The 17,778-nt window shown below is 44.3% G+C and overlaps 1 protein-coding gene across 4 annotated transcripts in view; it reads right to left on the reverse strand.

Annotated features, from left to right (window-relative positions):
• The window catches only part of COL27A1 (collagen type XXVII alpha 1 chain), a 214,560-nt gene that overhangs the window by 184,947 nt on the left and 11,835 nt on the right, over positions 1 to 17,778 (reverse strand). The window contains exon 2 of one of the 4 annotated variants that reach the window (XM_064468777.1): positions 7,107 to 7,207. The exons of 2 other annotated variants lie outside the window; for them this stretch is intronic. The gene's annotated coding sequence lies outside the window, so the exon portion shown is untranslated. The remainder of the gene's footprint in view (positions 1 to 7,106; positions 7,208 to 17,778) is intronic. One more of the 4 variants, XM_064468781.1, reaches the window with a different exon arrangement.

Here is a 17,778-nt window from a genome sequence, read left to right on the forward strand (position 1 = left end):
ACGCACAAACCCCTGCTCCTGATGTAATGCAGAAGGGACCTGGCACCACGAGGCATCTCTCTGACCGAGACGATGGCCTGCCAAATGCCCCTCTGCGTGTATGTTTCCCAAATTTCAACTCCCTTTCCTAAACTCATCTGCTTACTTTGTTTTCACCTATTATCCCCTCTCCAGAGGGAAAGTCTAGCGTCCAGCTGTAACACGATGATGCGACACGGCTCATCTTCACCCAGACGTGTCCCCCCTCAGCCTGTTGTGGGACTACGCAAAGGATGAGCTGAACGCCTGCCTTTCTTGCAGCAGCGTCATTGAAAGTCTCCAGCATTTTGGCACAACTAAAGATGGATTTTTCCATTTCCACTATTTGGCAGCTCATTGCCTGGGGCTATTTGTATCTCTTCTGATATTTCTGCTGCAGAAGGGCCAGTACTAGCACTCCTGATTTGCTCTGCTTTGAATATTACAGCAGAAAGGGGCAGAGTCACATTGTGCCTCTAAATCCAACAACAGTCACTTCAGTACTGAGCCTCAGTCAATACTTTAATGGGCCTAATTTTCTAGCTTTTGATCAAAATGTCTTTAGAGCAGTACATCTTCAGATATTGCCGCTGGCCTTTGAAAATAAGCAGAAAGAACAAGATAACCTTTGTGAGACACTGCTGCCTACAATCTATAGACAAACCTCATTTTAGTATCTCCTTAACCCAGTCTGGTGCATGAGAGTTGAGCAAAGCTGAATGTGAAACGGCTCCCTAACACTGTAAACCCGACCTCTCAATCTGCTTATTATCATTTCGGGAAGGCATGGCAGCTCCTTCATCTCAGAAACTATAAATGAATATTTTGTCTCTGGAAACCCCACACAGTGTGCAAGTTCAACATCTGAGATCTGAAGTCCAATCTGAATTTAGCTGTGACCAATTACACAAGTCAAGTGGCCTAGCTTTGGTACTTCTATGAAGGCAACTGTTCAGGATGGCACCAAAAATATAAAACCACTTTAAAAACCCCAAAATATTGCTCTGCTGTTTAAATCCCTCAGTACAGACAAATTAGAGAAACTGTGTTAGGGGATTTTAGACTGCCTTTACAATTCATTCAGTATTAACCAAACAGTCTTCCTTTAAGTCATTGCTAGAAAAATCAGGGTTGCTTTAAGAGTAACTTGCAAATACCAGGTCTATTGAATGCTGAGTTTAAAACGTAGTTAGTTCTCAGTCTCTCATGACCAAAGTTATTGCATGTGTGCATGGTTTTATGTGCTGTAGGACTTGGCAGAACATCACCAGGCTTCGTTGCTTTGGTGCCAAAGGTGCAATGAGAAGTTTTGGGAAATTAGTGTCAAGATCATATCAGTCAGCACTGCCATCCTACAAGACGTCTGCTTTCCATAAGCATTTGTACGAGTAAAACCGCCTTAGTCACATCAAATCAATGCAAAGTTGGAAAACTGCTTCTCCTTTGGAAATGTGGAAATGCCAGCGGAAGAGATTTCTAGTGGCTTGCTCGAGGTCTATAGCTCAGTCAGGCTGTTCTTGTAGCCAACACTGGTGCTGAGACCAGACAATACTCCAGGTACCATAAAGCCCCAAGTATTTCATGAGGAGCCAAAACTGTCTGATCGCTTTTCAAAGTTTGTTTCAGAAAAGTTCTGAAATGAAAGAAGGTAACGTTTCAGTGTGCAAACGCTGGAGAAAACGTCTGGATTTGTTTCAAGTTTTCGTTCTCCAGCAGAGAAGTACTTAGAGTTGGGCAAGATTCACAAATACCTTTGGTTGACCTAAAGTGAACAACTTTTAGCATGTAAATGATTCATCTAGAACTATTTGCCCAGTTCTGAAGTTACACATCTTCGGAGTTATTTTTCACAGTGCAGGTGGACCTGCAGCTAGGAAGAAATGTCTGCGGTGGGGATATTTACTACTTATGCACAAAACTCTAGACCTGCATTAGCAGCAAGGTCATTTCTCTGGTGCTTTGGCATCAGCTTAGAGTCAATTCCTGAGGCAAAGCTGTGCCTGAAGCCTAAGAAATGCTGTTGGGCTGAAGTGCCCAGAAGTCATGTTTGCATCTCTCTCCTGTTTGGTGGGGACATCAAAGCCACTAAGTCCACATCACAGCTTCCTCTTCCTCAAAGGAAGCAAACCTTGCTTTGACATTTGCCATTAGTCTCCAGAAGAGCAGCACCAGCTCAAGGAGACTCTGGTATCAGAGGGGTGACGGGATTGTTCACACAAAGTATTTTGAAGCAATTTAGGAGATGTACACGCAGATTTCTGGTCTGCATTAAAATTAATGAAAGGTTTGTATTTGAATGCCTATGCTGCCTCAGAAACCTCAGTCGTTATGGTTCAGAAGTTGTCTCTGTCACACAAACCCTCCCAAGATGATTTACAAAGTCGTACATGAACTAGCTACTCTATTTAAAGTCACAATTATTATTTAAGGTTAAATTACATACAGGGGGCGGTGGGGGAAGAGGGGAAGAAAAGGCTTCGGGACAGACTGATGGAACAGAGCCAATAAAAGGCAGCACAGTATTTTAGGGGCTGAAGCACCAATAGCATGTGGGTATAAAAAGCAAAGAGATCGAAAGCAGCTGGACTGAGCATGGAAGCAGACAGAGACAGCAGAGACTCTTCAGATCCGAGCGTTCAGATTTTACCATTCACAAAGCCAAGAAAGAAATGAAAGAATAGCAGCAGGAATAGTGCAGCAAGTCCCTCTTACACTCAGGGACAGAAAGCACATCTCCAAAGATTTCTATTAACCTTTTTAACACAAACAAGCCCCATTTCTCTCCCTCAAATGACCACATTTTCATAGTAATCGTTTCACTGGCTCGGTTGCCAGAAGCTTCTGCTTCGCACCAAGCTTCTGCTTTCAGAGGCGCTGCAGAGTGGAATATGAGTGAAATAAATATTAAGCAGAGTCAGGCTCCAAAGGTTGCCATTACCTAATCCTGTACCATTACACAAATTTATTTGTTAGGAATATTCCAAGGTTTTGGGAAAAGGCTTACAAGAGCTCCCAGTGTTCCTGCTGCCCACCACGAACACTGTATCCGTCGTGGAACCACACTTGCACTCCTACATGGAAAAGACAGGGAATTACAGCGAACCTCAGAAATGTTGAGGAAAGATTCCTTCAACCTCTGAAAAGACTGGCTTATTATGTTATTACAATTCCCTGGAAATTGCTCTGTAGTCATCATTAGAGCATAAAATGTCATCGGAAGCCTCCGAAACATACGTGCGTATACATTCCAGGAGAAGTTTGAAAAAGCCTTATATGCACAGAGGATTACAGAAAATGTATTACTGACCTACAGCACCACAGTATCGATCCGGCAACACAGAACTTTTTGGGGAGTATTGTAGCCACCCACTAAATGGATTTTTGATTAGCCACGCTGTTTAAAATGACCGCAAACTTTTTTAGCAAACATCGGGCTGCCAGGCAAAGGGTCAGTCCCAAGGCTCAGTCCAGCTTCACAAAATTCTTCCACTGGTTCTGGGCTGAAGTTCAAGTGAACCTCTAGATGGGGAGATGGGTTTAAGTTTAAAATTGGCAACCCTGCCTGATTTTATCAAGTCTCATGATGCTTGGCATGTTGCTTAAAACCCCAGCTCTTGGAATCTTGTGCAATAAATTCAACTTCTGCTTAAAAACCCCAAAACCTCTGTTTCATGTAAGCACTCTGCAAACCTGAGGCATGAGTTCTACAGACCTTCAGAAGTCAGAAGGAAAGAACTATACATGACGTATCATTTCAGTCTCCTTATTTTTGGGAAACGTATTTGTGACTTTTTAAACATCTGGTATTAATAGTGCATTTCTGGAATCATGACATGAAAATTTTCTTTCAAAACTGTGACTTTAACTTGCTTGCTTTGAAATTTTGGATATATTAATTCAAAGAAAAACGCAAAAGGAGAGAAAAGGAAATGAAATAGCGGCAAACATTCAAATCTCTTTTAAACCAGAACGAACTATTTCCTTTCTAAAACAAACCACTGCACTTATTCTGCTGTGGTTTTTGCCCCACAAATCACTATGGGTTAGTCAAGATAATCCTGACTGACCTACAGCCTCTAGAACCTGGTAAGTCGTGCAGGGCATAGAGCAGGACCTCAGAGTAAATCCATCTCGAAGTCCTGGTCAATGATCTGCTTTAAAACTGGAGATTGACTCCAAATAATCCCACAAAATCTGCACCAGCAACCGTACCTGAAGCCAGTTTACAAATAACGACTGCAATTTAGGGTCCAACAGAGCTGTACCTGTGATCTCTTTCTGGCTTCTCTAACACCGTTTACTTCCCAGTGCTGGTATTATCCTTCTCTTTTCATCCTTCACATCTCCCCCTCCCTCCTCCCTCTCACACAGTAGCTCTTTCATCTGCTCTCAATAGATGCTGCTCTACCTAATTAATTGAGGACTTAACAAGTGCACTTTCTAATTAAAGTAAATAAGCCCATGCTTGGAACAGTGGCTCACAGTGTTACCCAGCACTCCTTCCTCAGGAACAGGATATTATGGGCTCCACCTCCTCCGTGCCAATAATACATTAAAGTAATAGAGCAGAAGCAAAAAAGGTCTCTTAAAGCATCATTTAGAAGAGCAATTCTAATCTATAAAGCAATTCCCACCTTGAACTTCTGAAGCCAATGAGATCCTCTATAATATTTAGTGGAAGATCAAAGTTGGGAGGGGGCAGAACTAATAGATCTAGATTTGAAACCCAAACTCCCATTTGGTGCTTCCAGCGCTCTTGTTGGAGACGACTGAGTACATGGCTTGGGAGGAGGCTGGAGGACGAGGCAAGGGAATAGAGTCACAGGGGGATATTTCCCTTACCTCATACAGTGTCTAAATGACTCTCAAAATCTGTCCCATAATAACACCCAGTATAACGACTGCCCTCCTTCTTCAGAGCCACTTCTCTGCCACGAACCCAAGATGAAGATTTAGAGGGGCTATTTGAAAAATTCTCATCTGTCTTCACCCTTCGTCCATACCTGAAATTGTATGTGGGTCTTCACCTCTGTTGTTAAAGTGATGATAATATCCTTAATGTACACAAATTACGTGTAACAAACACATGCAAAAAAATCCCGATTACTAGATTACACCACTTCCTCTCACTAGGTTAAGCGAGGGCATTCACTGTCACTCTTATGGAAGAGGTCAGACTGTGGAAGCGTTTGCAAAAGCTGTCCTCAGCTGAAGGAGAAAGTCTGCATTTGTGACTGTCCTATTTGGTGAGACACAGCAGGACTGGCTTGATACGCTGGAACAAGGCAGAATATAGAGGCCAAATACATCAGACAATGCTTGACAGGGAGGAAAACCACTTTTTTTTATTCCCCCCAGTGCAACTAGTTAAATGAAACAGCAGGGGTTCTGGGGAGGTGGTTGGCATCCAACTCGAAGGCCTCTTGCACAGAGGGAGCAGGGCACCGGCTGCACCATCTGCAAGGTCAGCTGGTGAAAATCCAGGCAAAAAGTGAATTCCCAAATCAAATCAACCACCATCTTCCTCTGTTACTGAGGATGCTTCTGTAGTGGTGAGGACGAAAACAAAATTCTGAGGGTCTCAGAGTATTCTATAAATGGTCAAAAGTGCTTCCAAACCAGCATTTGAATTTGAGTCTGAATTTTGTTTCCACAGATGGGCTGGGAGCAAGACTGTGTTAGTTTAGGCTTTATGTACCTTAAGTTCATTAAGTCAAAAGAAAGCTTTGTGTCTTTCAGTAGTTTTTGGATGAGCTTACAGGTTTCAATAGCCTGGACAGGGCTACGGGACGAGCTAACAGGAAAGAGGGAACAGAGGTGTATGGAGCAACGGGGAGTGTGAAAACAGGGTGACAGAACCATATTTTGCTCCAGTGAGCCAGGAGCTTACAACAAGCTGAGAATAATTTGATGCAATTAGTCCAGAAATAAAGATTTGTTTGTATTTTCACAGTCTCTCACTGTCGTGGAGACCAGACAGAAAGCCAAAAAAAATTGTGCGCTTCCCACTGCATTTCCTTCAGCAATAAACACCTTCTTCATTTTTATACATATATATATAAGAAAAAACCAAACACACAAAAAAGCCAGGAAACTGGAGCTTAAATCTTATTTAGGTATATGCAAAATAAGCCCGTGTCCAGGCAGAACAGTTGGGCAGACCTGGGTTCAATCTCTAGTCTTTAACATCCATTTTACCTGAAATTCTTGCGTGCTTTTGTCTCACAAAACCGTATGAAAGAGATCCCTCAAAATTTAGTTGAAGTTTGGATTAGCATAGCTGTCAGAGCTTGTCGGTATGCCAGCCACCCAGCCCTTAATACAACTGCTTCTCCCTTATGCCATACATCCTGGATATTGTTTATTGACAGTTAGAAGCACAGATGTGTCCACTGAAGTAAATATGATTTTTAAAATATTATTTTTAAGAAATCAAATTATTTTCTGTGCATGAGGCTTTCAGTTATGCTCAATTTTCCAGAGGAAAGCTGCTGGTTTTCAGCAGGTCCGAAGCCTCAAGTTACCCCTTCAAATATGTATCCACTTGCCTTCTGTTGGCTAGAGTTAAAGCCAGTGGAGAAACGATAACTCTGCTCCAGCCTGACATCCTGAGCCACGAGAGGAAGAGAGAGGTGAAGCAGCTGAGCAGGGAATACAGTTACACTCAGACTAACGACTAGGAGCTCCAGAAAGTCACTGCGCTTTGTTTTTGTTAGCACTGGAAGCATTACATGAAAAGCAACATTTCAGTTGCATTATGTTATTAATTTGGCTAAAAGCCATTGCCTTTTCTAGATTGTCTTAAAATAACTGTTTCCTACTGAAATAGCTTCCTTTCTCCCCAGCCAAATAATAAAAGTAGTTGGGTTTGGGGATGCGGGGGAGAAAAGGACCCCAGGTTGTTTCCAGTTTATAGGCCTATGGAAACTTAACAGAACATACACAAAAGCGATGAAAGTCCAAAGGGCCGGAGCGTTTAGTGCTTGTTTTTGTTCCCTCCCTGCCAAAGCAGCAGCAGTTGCCCGTTCTTTCCTTTGTGCCTGGCAACCTGACCACTGGTAGGACAAGCCTCTAGTCTTGGTACCTACCGCGGGGCGTTGGCATCCGGTCACCGCTCCGCTGTCCTGAGCTGATCCTTTTATTCCATGGCATTCACCTCAGACGTATTTCAGCTGGCTTGGTGGCCCTGCTATTAAAATAAAAACCTGGATGAATCACCTTCAGTTTATGCGTGGAGGGAGTCACAAGTTTGCTGCTCCTGTTAGCCTCTGTTTGTCCCATATGCCAAAATATCCACCCTCTTTTGGGTGTCTCAGCCGCTAGAGTCACCAAAAAAACCTTTCTTCAACAGAGTGGGCATTTTCAAAGTTTACTTTAGCCTTATGAAAAAAAAAATACTGTCTTCTCCCTGTAGACTTGCTCCTGAGAGCAGCCTCCTCACTAATTTTATTATCTATTTCCAAGTTATGTTTTTTTGGAAATGCTTTCTGTTCATTTGATGCTGAAGCAAAAATCCTTGGGTTATTTTTGTTCTGTAAACACTGATATTTGGTCTTGCATTGACCTAAAGTGTAAGGAACTGCTCCTCAGTGAAAATAAGGTCAGGAAAGGATGGGAACTCAAGATATACTTCAGATCAGAAGAACAGGAGCCCCAATTTGTTGTTACTGTTTAAAGCCTACAAATTCTCCAAGTAAGTCTGATCCTGTTCTCCAGGTAGTTATTCCTGCGGCCCCTGAAAGAGTGTCTTGTGATCATATGGAAATACGGCACGGAGGTCACTCTGAAACCCCCAAGAGTTTTGTCATCAGCTTAAATAGAGCCAGAATTTTCCTGCAAATCCCACTGCAGTGGAAAGAGAGATTTGTTCTGCTAACAGTGAGGCTGTGGTAGAAGAAAAGAGGATTACCAGTAACACATCAACAAAGCCACTGCATTAAACAGTGATACCTGGCCAGGACCCAGCAAAGATAAAAACGTGACAGAATAAGTTGAATAGAGATACTACATGAAAGAAACCCTGGGAGCTCAATGCAGCCAGCATTCACAGGATCCTTCCCACCATATTAAACTGCTGTTGATGTACCTAAAGCGTCACATCCAGTATACAGACTAACCAGCTTGATGACATCAATACTGGTCTGCAAATCAGGCATAGCACTGGCAAAATGAATGCAGTCAGACAGAGCGTGCAGCAGCCCCACAGTGAAGCACAGCGCGTAATTGAACTGTGAAACTTGTTGTTACAGGACATCACAGAAAGCGATTGGAAAAATCTGTCAATGGATGTTAAATCCAAAAGGCAATATCAGCAGCTGAGAAAACCCCTAGACTGAAGTCACTGGAAAAATATACATGGGGAAAAATTATTACTATAAAGTGGTCTTTACCCTCTTCCCTAGCTGCTCCTGCTATTGCTAGGGACAGGAGCGTGGGGCTGGACAGATCGACACTACGAGTCCTCCTACATTCTCAGGGCCTCGGACCCAGAGACAGAAGCTTCCTTCACTCCAAATTAGCATTGCTGATTTTTCTAAACAAGGTTAAGGTCAATGCAAAGCTTTGTGCTCTTGCCGTTTGACTTTGAAACTACGCTACTTTGCCTGCACTAGGAGTCCAAAGCACAGGGGCGATACAGAAAGGGGATCATCACCAGGTAAGAGTAGAATCATCCTAACCAGTGCATTTGCACATTATTTGTTAGAGCTTTCTGGGCAGGGACCATCCTGCTGGCACAAGCACATCTGACATCTCACGTGCATTGCCTGCATGTCCGGAATACATGCGTATGCCCTTTATCGTAACCAGCCAAGTTTAAAAGTGATCTTTCACAGGCTTGCACTTGTTTGCTTCTTGTCCAGGCTAACAAGATCTGTCCCAAAGGAGTGAACAAGCACATCGCCTTTCATATGACACACACACGCACACAGACAGACCCCAAACCAGGACTTCTAGAGAGACTCCAAGAAAGCCACAGGTACACATTGCAAAGGAGGCATGAATATTGCATCCGTATGGTGTCTGAGCAAAGCGAACCACAGCTCCTGTTGAGCACAAGGGATAGGCAAGCAGGCCTCGGTCTCAGGTGACCATCCAGTGCAGATTAGGAAACACATTACTGTGCCCAGGAAAAAATAATAATAAAAAAAAGGGCTGGGAGGGAACAAACCCTCTTGAGCTGTGATCCTCCCAGACCATTAAAACATGCCACTTAATCCTGGGCAGGATGATCGGACACCTCTGTACTCCTGTCAGGGGACCAGTTTTCCCCAAATAATAAGCAAAAGACTGCTCAGATTGATTTGCCTCTCTTCAGAGTAAGGATTTACATACATCAGGGACTTCAGGGATGGAAAAGGCCTGTTAGAAATGCCAAGCCGCTGCCTCTGGCTGCCTCCTGCCTGGACATCCCATCTTCCCTTAGTGTACTCTTTCTAACTAGTTCACCTGACTGATGGATCCTCTTTCCTCCCAACCCCACAACAAGCAACCTTGGGAGCCTCACAGAAATAAGCCAAAACTATTTAACAGCATTTTTAAGGCAGCAAATGAGCCAATACAGCCATCTCCCACAAGGGAGAAAGAAGGAAGGGGTCTGAGCTAAAGGTCTTGCAAAAGCACGTGTCCATCAACTGAAAGAGGACTTTTGTATGTACTTCACCACTTTTACATGGCACAAGAGTTTAAGGTGGTGATTGGATCTGTACTGGTCACCTCCTATTCCTATTACTCTCCAGCCAAGAGAAGGATTGATTCTCTGATGGCTCGTGCACCCTACTGCAGAGCTCAGCCCCCAAAGGACCAGTCTCCTCTTCCACCAGTAATTTCCCATGTGCCCTTCCCAGGCTGCCCTGTCTTCTAATCTTCTACTTCTCAGAGACCTTTAAATATATATTTTAAATTCCAACCAGATTCTTGGACTTGGCAGATAAACTGTGGGTCCCATAAGAGTTATATTTTCTTTGAAAGCCTTGAATGAAGTCTTTATAAAAAACTTCATTAATATTGCTACCTATATGCCTGCTCCCCACTTCCTGTGCAAATCCAAACAGATTCTCCACACAGAAAGACTTTTGAAATTCGCATATTTACTTCCCCCAAACAGTGAGAGTGTTACTGAGGAGTTTGTGGTAGAGTCAGTCCACATGTGTGTTGTCCTGCTGGAGTTTAAAAAGATGAAGCCTTCTATTCATTGGAGATGAAAAAAGTAGACGCAAGAGGGGAGGATATAAAGCTGGGGAGATTAGGGCTCTGGAGTTCTGTGCTCTGGCTTCATGCCCTTGGCAGAATTTGGTCCATTTTTGCAATTAGATTATACAACAGTAAAGTGTCATTACAGCTAACACAGTACAGTGTGTACAAGGGTGTTAAAGCTGTTTCTGCCAGAATAGTCAAAATTAGTAAAGGAGTAGTTTCAAAAATATCATCATAGACTTTTTTTTTTTTAAATAAACAAAACTGTTCTGCTGAATTCTGCAGGCTGCAAATGTGTACCCCTGGATTTCAGCACAAGTCATCCACTGAGATCCAACCAGTACCTCAAAAAACTATGCCCACAAACCAAGCCCTGCTCCCACTGCAGTCAGAGGGTGAGCTCCCCTTCCTGAGAAAAGGGGTAGAACACAACTAGGGTGCAGAAGTAGGACTAAAACAGGCTACCAGAGGACAACATCTCATAATACTTCTGTTTTTAAAAGTCAGCTTCTTCCAAATTCACTACTCTCTCAAAGTTTGAGTAGCAACTACAATTAGCTACAGACAGAAAAGGGCAACATGCAGGCACCAGGCTGGACAGGAGGCAGACAGACAGACAGCAAGTGAAACAGAGTCATCTGGGACATAGTCCCAGCTCTGTCATTTACTATACTTTCAATTTGCCTTTTCCAATGCAAGGCCAAAAGATACATAAGTCTTCATGAAGAGCTCAGCAAGCTACAGCCTACATGCCATGACATGCAAGTAATCCCTCTGAAGACTACTTAAATGTTTAAAATTGTTCATGCTTTTAAATGTATCTCAGGGAAAGTGATCAGTACAAGAAGCAGCTCGTTAAATCTTTTGGACCTTCACACACACACTCACTATAAAGTGGTCCATAGGGCTAAGCAGCCAGGTGTGCACGCTTGTAGGAGATACAGCAGTTTAAGATTTCCTTTTGAATATTGCTAGAACCAGCACAATTCAAGGAGGACAACCCTGAGCAGGCACCAAGCCTCCTACACCTCTAAATGACTCGGTGTTCTCATTTCCTTTGACCAGGGACACTTTGCTGATGGCTTCAGACATTCTCGTTTGACCAAAACTGTCCCAACGATTGAACCCTTGGGTATACTGCAAGGCTCGTATATTTGGGGAGGTGCTTGGAAAGGACCACAAGACTTAATCTTTATTTAAAGAAAGTTAAAGATGGTGGATTTTTGGGTATGTCAAAAAGAATTCTTTGAAGAGTAGTTAAACTGAGCTATTTTAATTAAAAGGTGGCAAGCAAAAGAAAAAAAGTAGAAAAGAAAATCCATTCTAACTTCTTCAGTGGAAGATTAGATTTCTGCTTAAGAGTTGTGTGACCTTTCCTTCCAAAGGAACATCAAAAATGTCTCAACAAAACCCAAAACATAACATATCTCATGGGAAGCCGTAATCAGTTATTCGAAATCCCTCTGCTCCTCAACAGGCAGCATTCCCAGGCTCAAAGCATCCCTCACAACACTACTGCTCAGGGCTCCCACGGCACACGAGCCGAGGTAGGAGCGCATTCGGGAACACCCAGTGCAAGCGAGGAGGTCTGCTGAAGAACAGCAAGAGCACAAGACAAAGTAAAACAGAAGAACTGGAATATTCTGGATTTGAGTTTTACCTTACAAAAAAATTCCTATCAGAAGAATATTTTCCAGCCAGCTCATTTTTAGTTTATTTGTCAAGGATAGCTACAGGCCATTCCAGTTTGTTTGGTGTAAATAATCAAAGTTAAAATTGCATCAGCTTTTGGCTGCAGGAAGGAGATACGGAGTAGCTTTTTCAACACTGTGCTGGGAAAGCCGTCTCCCACCCTCTTATTCCAGTGCTTCAACCAACTTGCCATTCAGCTTGAACAGATTTCGCTTTTGCACCGTGCGGCTGCAGAAGGGTTACTGGGGAGAGCTGCAGGACAGCTCTGCTCGGCCTCAGGTTGCGGTGCAGACGCTGCACCCCCCGAGCATGGTTGTCATTTCACCACAAGTCCATAGGAAAGCCACATCCATCCCTGAGACTTCCCGGTTCTTAGTGGCACTTTTCTATGACCCGCTTCCCCAGGTGGGCACAAAAGTTTTGTCCTTGGTGCCTGGGAAGCAGTCCAACCTGCTTCGATAGCAAGCCCCGCAGAATTACAGACAGCTGACAGAGTTTGGAAATTGCCCTGAAAATCCTCTTTCTTCCATGAAGTCCCCTGTATTAGGGACTCCCTTGGAAGGTGCTGAGCACTCCACTTGTATCAGAAAGCCTTTCTGGGGGCAGCGGTTCCATCACGGGGAACCCCTGTACCACAACACCAACCTGCAGCACGTGCTGTGCCCCAGCACTTGCAATTGGAAATAACACTCTAAATTTGAACTACTGCAACTGTGGAAAAGTGTTCAGTGTTTAATGGGAACCCACTGTGATGGGACAGAAAACTCTAGCACTGGCTAATTCTTTGAAAGGAACAAAGGCCAGTAATATCTCAGCAGAGAGTATGGGAAGGGTAAATATCCATGTGCAGCATAGCCAGGGATCATTGTTTAAAAATCCTTTACAGAACAAATAGAAGGCTGAAATGTTAAGGGTGGTGGGGTTTTTTGTTTTTTTTGTTTTTTTTCCTTTTTAAGGAAGGAAGAAACATCTGTGGGAAGTATTTATGAGGCATATAATGCACCTCACATAGTACCCTAAGGGCCGTCTTTAGAGTGGAAATAAAGCTTCCACACTAGGAGTTTGTTAACATCGTGACAGGAATCAGATGCAAACACAAAAGCTCACTTGTTCTGTAATGACTTGCCGAGATAAGTGTCCCTTATCAGCAATACTGTTTTCTTTTGGAAAGGAAGGGACTCTGTGTGTACAAGCAGGGAATGGAAGTCAATGAAAACAGAAGGCTGGAGAGGTCTGAATGGGTATTTTGTACCGTAATTCTAGCTTGGGACTGCTTTTTTGGGTGTGGAAATATCAAACACTGACCTCCCACTGACAGTCCTTGGCAGTGGGATAAGTCGCTCATTTATTTTTGCTCAGCCACAAAGCTGCTGTGTAACGCGGCAAGGTCCTTGCAAAGTTACACAGGCCCGATACATCTCCCAGGCAAACAGCCTGCACCCCAGCATCCAGCCCTCACATGCCCCTGCTCAAAATATCACCGAGCTCATGCCCACAACCAGGTAATCCCCACAGCCCTCATCAGGCAGCTCTTTCAATTTGGGAAGAAAAGAGGATTTGTGCAGAAGAAGGGCGCGGCGGGAGGGGTAGAGGACATCTAAGGCATCCTTCTATTATAGCTGACAAAGCCCCCACTAACAGGGGTCTTTGGTGGTGATGCCCTTCTGCTTTTGACCTGGAAACCCGAAACAGGCCAGGCTGAAATGAACTGCACGAAAGCACCACACACACACAGGAGAAGTGAGCTGTGCAGGAACTTTTCTCTATCCAAAGCACTCACGATATTCCTTTAAACAGGGAGAAAGAGGGGTGGGAAAGGGTTTGCAGAGAGGTGGCCACCTCAGATCTGAGACTTGCTCAACCAGAAGGCAGTTATGGACTCTTCTGGGTCTTGACTGAGGCCCACTGGCATCTGCAAGGAGTTTTGTCTTGGTGCTGCTTTAATACCAGAGGATGCTCTGTTATAGGCTGATGAAACATTAATGAAGTGAGAACCTATAGGGGAGCACTGGGCTCTTCTCCTGAGCAGTGCAAACTCAGAAATTAACACATGGCATTAAGATTCAGGATAATTAAAGCAGAACCACAATGGCAGGGAGTTCTAGCTAAATCAAATCAGACCATGAATAGACTCACCATCTCTGCTCACAGGAGAGCATTTCAGATCTCCCTGCTCCATCAGGGGGTTCAGCCTAACTAAACAGCTCTCCCAAGTGATCACAACACCTGCAGCAGGCCATAGACTCTCTGACATTCCAGAGACCACCACCATTTCATCGCACACCCAAGAAGCAGCACAACTTTGGCTGTGTTGTCACCAGACGAGAAGAGGTTTCCCCTCCTCCCGCATTAGCCTGCCTCCCAGTTATTTTATTGACAGATCTGGACATAATGTGGAGCTGAACCACAGTCTGGATAGAAAATCATGGCATCCATCAGCAAGATACATCAGCAATACTGTGTCAACAGCCCATGGCAGATGATGCATAAACTCACTTGTTCCCAAGCATGTCATCTCTCTTGCAAGGCACAAGCTATGCGTGGTGACATGCTGTTCCATTAGACAGAGGGAGGCTGAAAGGTCTGGATTAAATAAAAGGAAAACATCTCTGATAACCATCAACACATCAGTTAACACTGCATTTCCCCACTGGCTTCACATACACAGAGGGGAAAGACTAGAGGAAACTTCCAGCATTATTTTATCAGATGGCAGAAGCCAACTTACTGAACAGCTGTGCCATCAGGTCCCACAGCCAAGTCAACATGGATAAACTGGCCACGATACCATAGCTAAAATTTTACTTTTCATATTTAAGGCTACCCAGCTCAGCCCCGCTCTGCTGAGGATGTTCCAGCCTGAATCACTCTGGAGGCAATCATGAGGACGTGATTTTTTTGATCTATGCCAAGTACTGCTGAAAATCCAGTCTGACACTGTGATACATTTCTGCTCCTCCATTGCTAATTCAGCCAGTAATATCTACACAGACTCTGTTCCATAAACAAGTCTGAAACTAGACAGGGGGGATCAAGGGATTTTGAGGGATTCTCATGCTACAGCCAAGGAATGCTCCAACACCATCCACCAGAGACAAAAAATTATAAAAGGCAGGTTCAAGAAAAGACATCCACCAGGAAAGCACTCATGGAAAGGAGTGGTTTGAACTTGAGGCAACTGTCATTTTAAAACCACATTATCTTCTTCTGACATGGATTAGGCACTTCTGCTCACCCTTAGCCAGCCATGGAAAGAACTGGGCTCCAACAAGCAAAGGCCAGCTCCCTGAGACAGAGATGCTCCTACTCAAGCCTAGAAGGTTCCTGTCAAAAGACTGGCAAGCAGGGAAAGAATCAGAACGAACCAGAGCCCCTGTGATCCCACCTAAGACAGCCAGCTGGACTCTCGCAGGGAGCAGTCATCTGCTACGGCAGAGGCAGGAGATGGGGAGATGCTTTCAGGCAAAACCGACGAGGTCTGCCGTGCAGCCGATATCGACTGGTGCACGGTAAAGTGCAAAGCGTTAGAAATCATTACATTTCTGGGCACCTTGTTTAACCGCTTTTTACAGGCAACTTTATGGAATTTGCTGGATAAACCCTCCCTGTGGAGACAAGTGGGCTGACAGGAGGTTTTCTGTCAGCTGCCTGGCATGCAGCAAGATGGCTTTTTGAGGCCTTCTGGCTACAAACCAGGAGCAACAAGGAGGTCATGTGTTTTGGTGCAAACTCCCTCCCCTCAGTATGAATCTGATGGTGAAAAATAAGGCTCCAGGCTTCAGAGGTGACAGGGTCTATGTTTGTGCACTTTGGGATGGGCAGTGGAGGAGCTGGAGGAAGATGTGCAGGTAACGTTACGTATATAGACAAGAAGATATATTGCTATCTTTGCTAGAAACCAGCCAGGGCACCTCTGGCTGTGCCATGAGTGCACTGGAACTTGAGGCACAGGACAAGGCAGGAATGCAGGAAGAAGCAAGCCTCTCTGTTTCCAAGTAGCTGGCATCTGCTTGGAGAGCTACCAAAGGCTGAAATAGTTCATCTATGTTAAAATATATGCTCCCTACGCTTGCTTGGTTTGCCCTGGCTCTGTAAAGCAAGGCTTCATGGGGGCTTCGAGAGGTTTGCTTAGTGTTTGACAACGTGCAAAAAACATTTCAGCAGATACATGTGGCACTAGCTTTTGTACATAATATTTTACTACGTAAGGCGCAGCATGTGTGTTTTGCAGCCAGCCTGCGGCCCAGGTGAGTTAACGCTGCAGCCTCAGGTAAAGGTACAAGACTCCAGGTGCTCCAGCATCACTAAAGACTTGCAGGAACATCACAAGAACCTACATCACTGCAAAGCTGGCTGCAAGCAGACCTTTGATGATGCTCTGCAGTGCCAGGATGGCATCTCTGCTCACGTTGTTAACAGACATGAAAATAAAGAGTACTATCTTCTCCTGTGCAAAGATATGCACAGCACCAGTGTGCCCCTAGCCTGGGCTCTACCAGAACAATCAGTTTCTAGAGGAGACATGATTTGGTTTTCCTTTTAATGGAGAACTGTTTTTTCTCCCTGACGGAATTGAAAAGGAGCGTTTCCCTGGAAAACCCATGGAGCTGTCTCAGAAGCAGAGCTTTCCAAGATCAGACTTTAATCTCCCTCTGCCCCCCAAAATGCTCAGAACAGATCTCACTAGCTGAGAAGCGCAGACACACCATGCTAACCTGTGGGTGAGGGAAGTGGTGTTATCCAACTCTTATTATACTTAATACAGCATGGGCTGCTTTGAACCAGGCTTTGTTTATGTAAGTCCTCAAAAAAAAAAAATTAAAAACCAACCCCAAAGAAAGAAGAAATGTAACCTAATCCATTTCAGGTTTCACAAGACAATAAAAACTGCTAGCACACAAAGAAAACACTCATCGAAGGAAAGAATTATTATTGTTCTGAAAATCCATCACTTAAACATTTACCCCTGCTTATCTCTGCCTAGAAGGGTACATTTGAGAAGCCTCACATGTGCAACTGAAACAGGGATTTTTACTTGTGATGCTTACCTGAAAACAATATCATGTCTTTCGCAACTCAGAACAAATATTTTAACCCATAGCTGTTTATTGGATTTGAGCTGAAAGGGATAAGTTTTGCAATGGAATTCAGCTTCGCAAAAAATCAAAGTGCTATCTAGATTTACATTGGAAAGAAGCTAATGCTATGGGATGAGCTGGTTTGCTTCCCTGAATTGCATTTGCCTTGGAATCCGTTCTTGTACTGTTAACGCTGCATGACAACCACTGACGTTACACAGACTAACTTGTCTCTCGGTGGATGTATATCTATTTCAAATTACCCTGTCTCTTGGAAAAGAGCAGGACAGAGCCACTTCATCACAACCTGGAAGGGTCTGGAGACATTCCCAAGCAACAGGTGCAGGGAATTACATCCTAGGCATTGCCAGCCATCCACTGGAGGAAAAGCAGGTGAAGACACCCACTGTCACCTCCCCTGGCCAAGCACCATGGTGAGCAGAAGCAGAGCAAGCCCTGGCTGCCAGATTATGGCTTCCTCCTGTCCTAACACTCCCACTAAGCAATGGCACGAGATCTGAAAAAGCCTGCTTGTCTAGAGATCTCCCATAAACTCTTCCCAATATTGAATGTGGTACCTCCCCTTCACCTCCCCTCCCATCTCTTGGCAGTTCCTGGGACCTTCTGGCAAAGCCAACACTCCTGGTCATTCTGTTTGCCCCAGAACTGACTTAGCTTGCCCCATTTTCCTTCAGCACAAGTTCAAAGTTGGGTTGGTCTTCTATGGAAGCCTTGCCCAAGCATGTAGAGCGGAAGGGTGCTTCACAGAAACAGCGCTCTGGTGTATGCATCCCAT

The sequence above is a fragment of the Phalacrocorax carbo genome, chromosome 18 (assembly GCF_963921805.1).
Source record: "Phalacrocorax carbo chromosome 18, bPhaCar2.1, whole genome shotgun sequence".
Classification (NCBI taxonomy): Eukaryota; Metazoa; Chordata; class Aves; order Suliformes; family Phalacrocoracidae; genus Phalacrocorax; species Phalacrocorax carbo.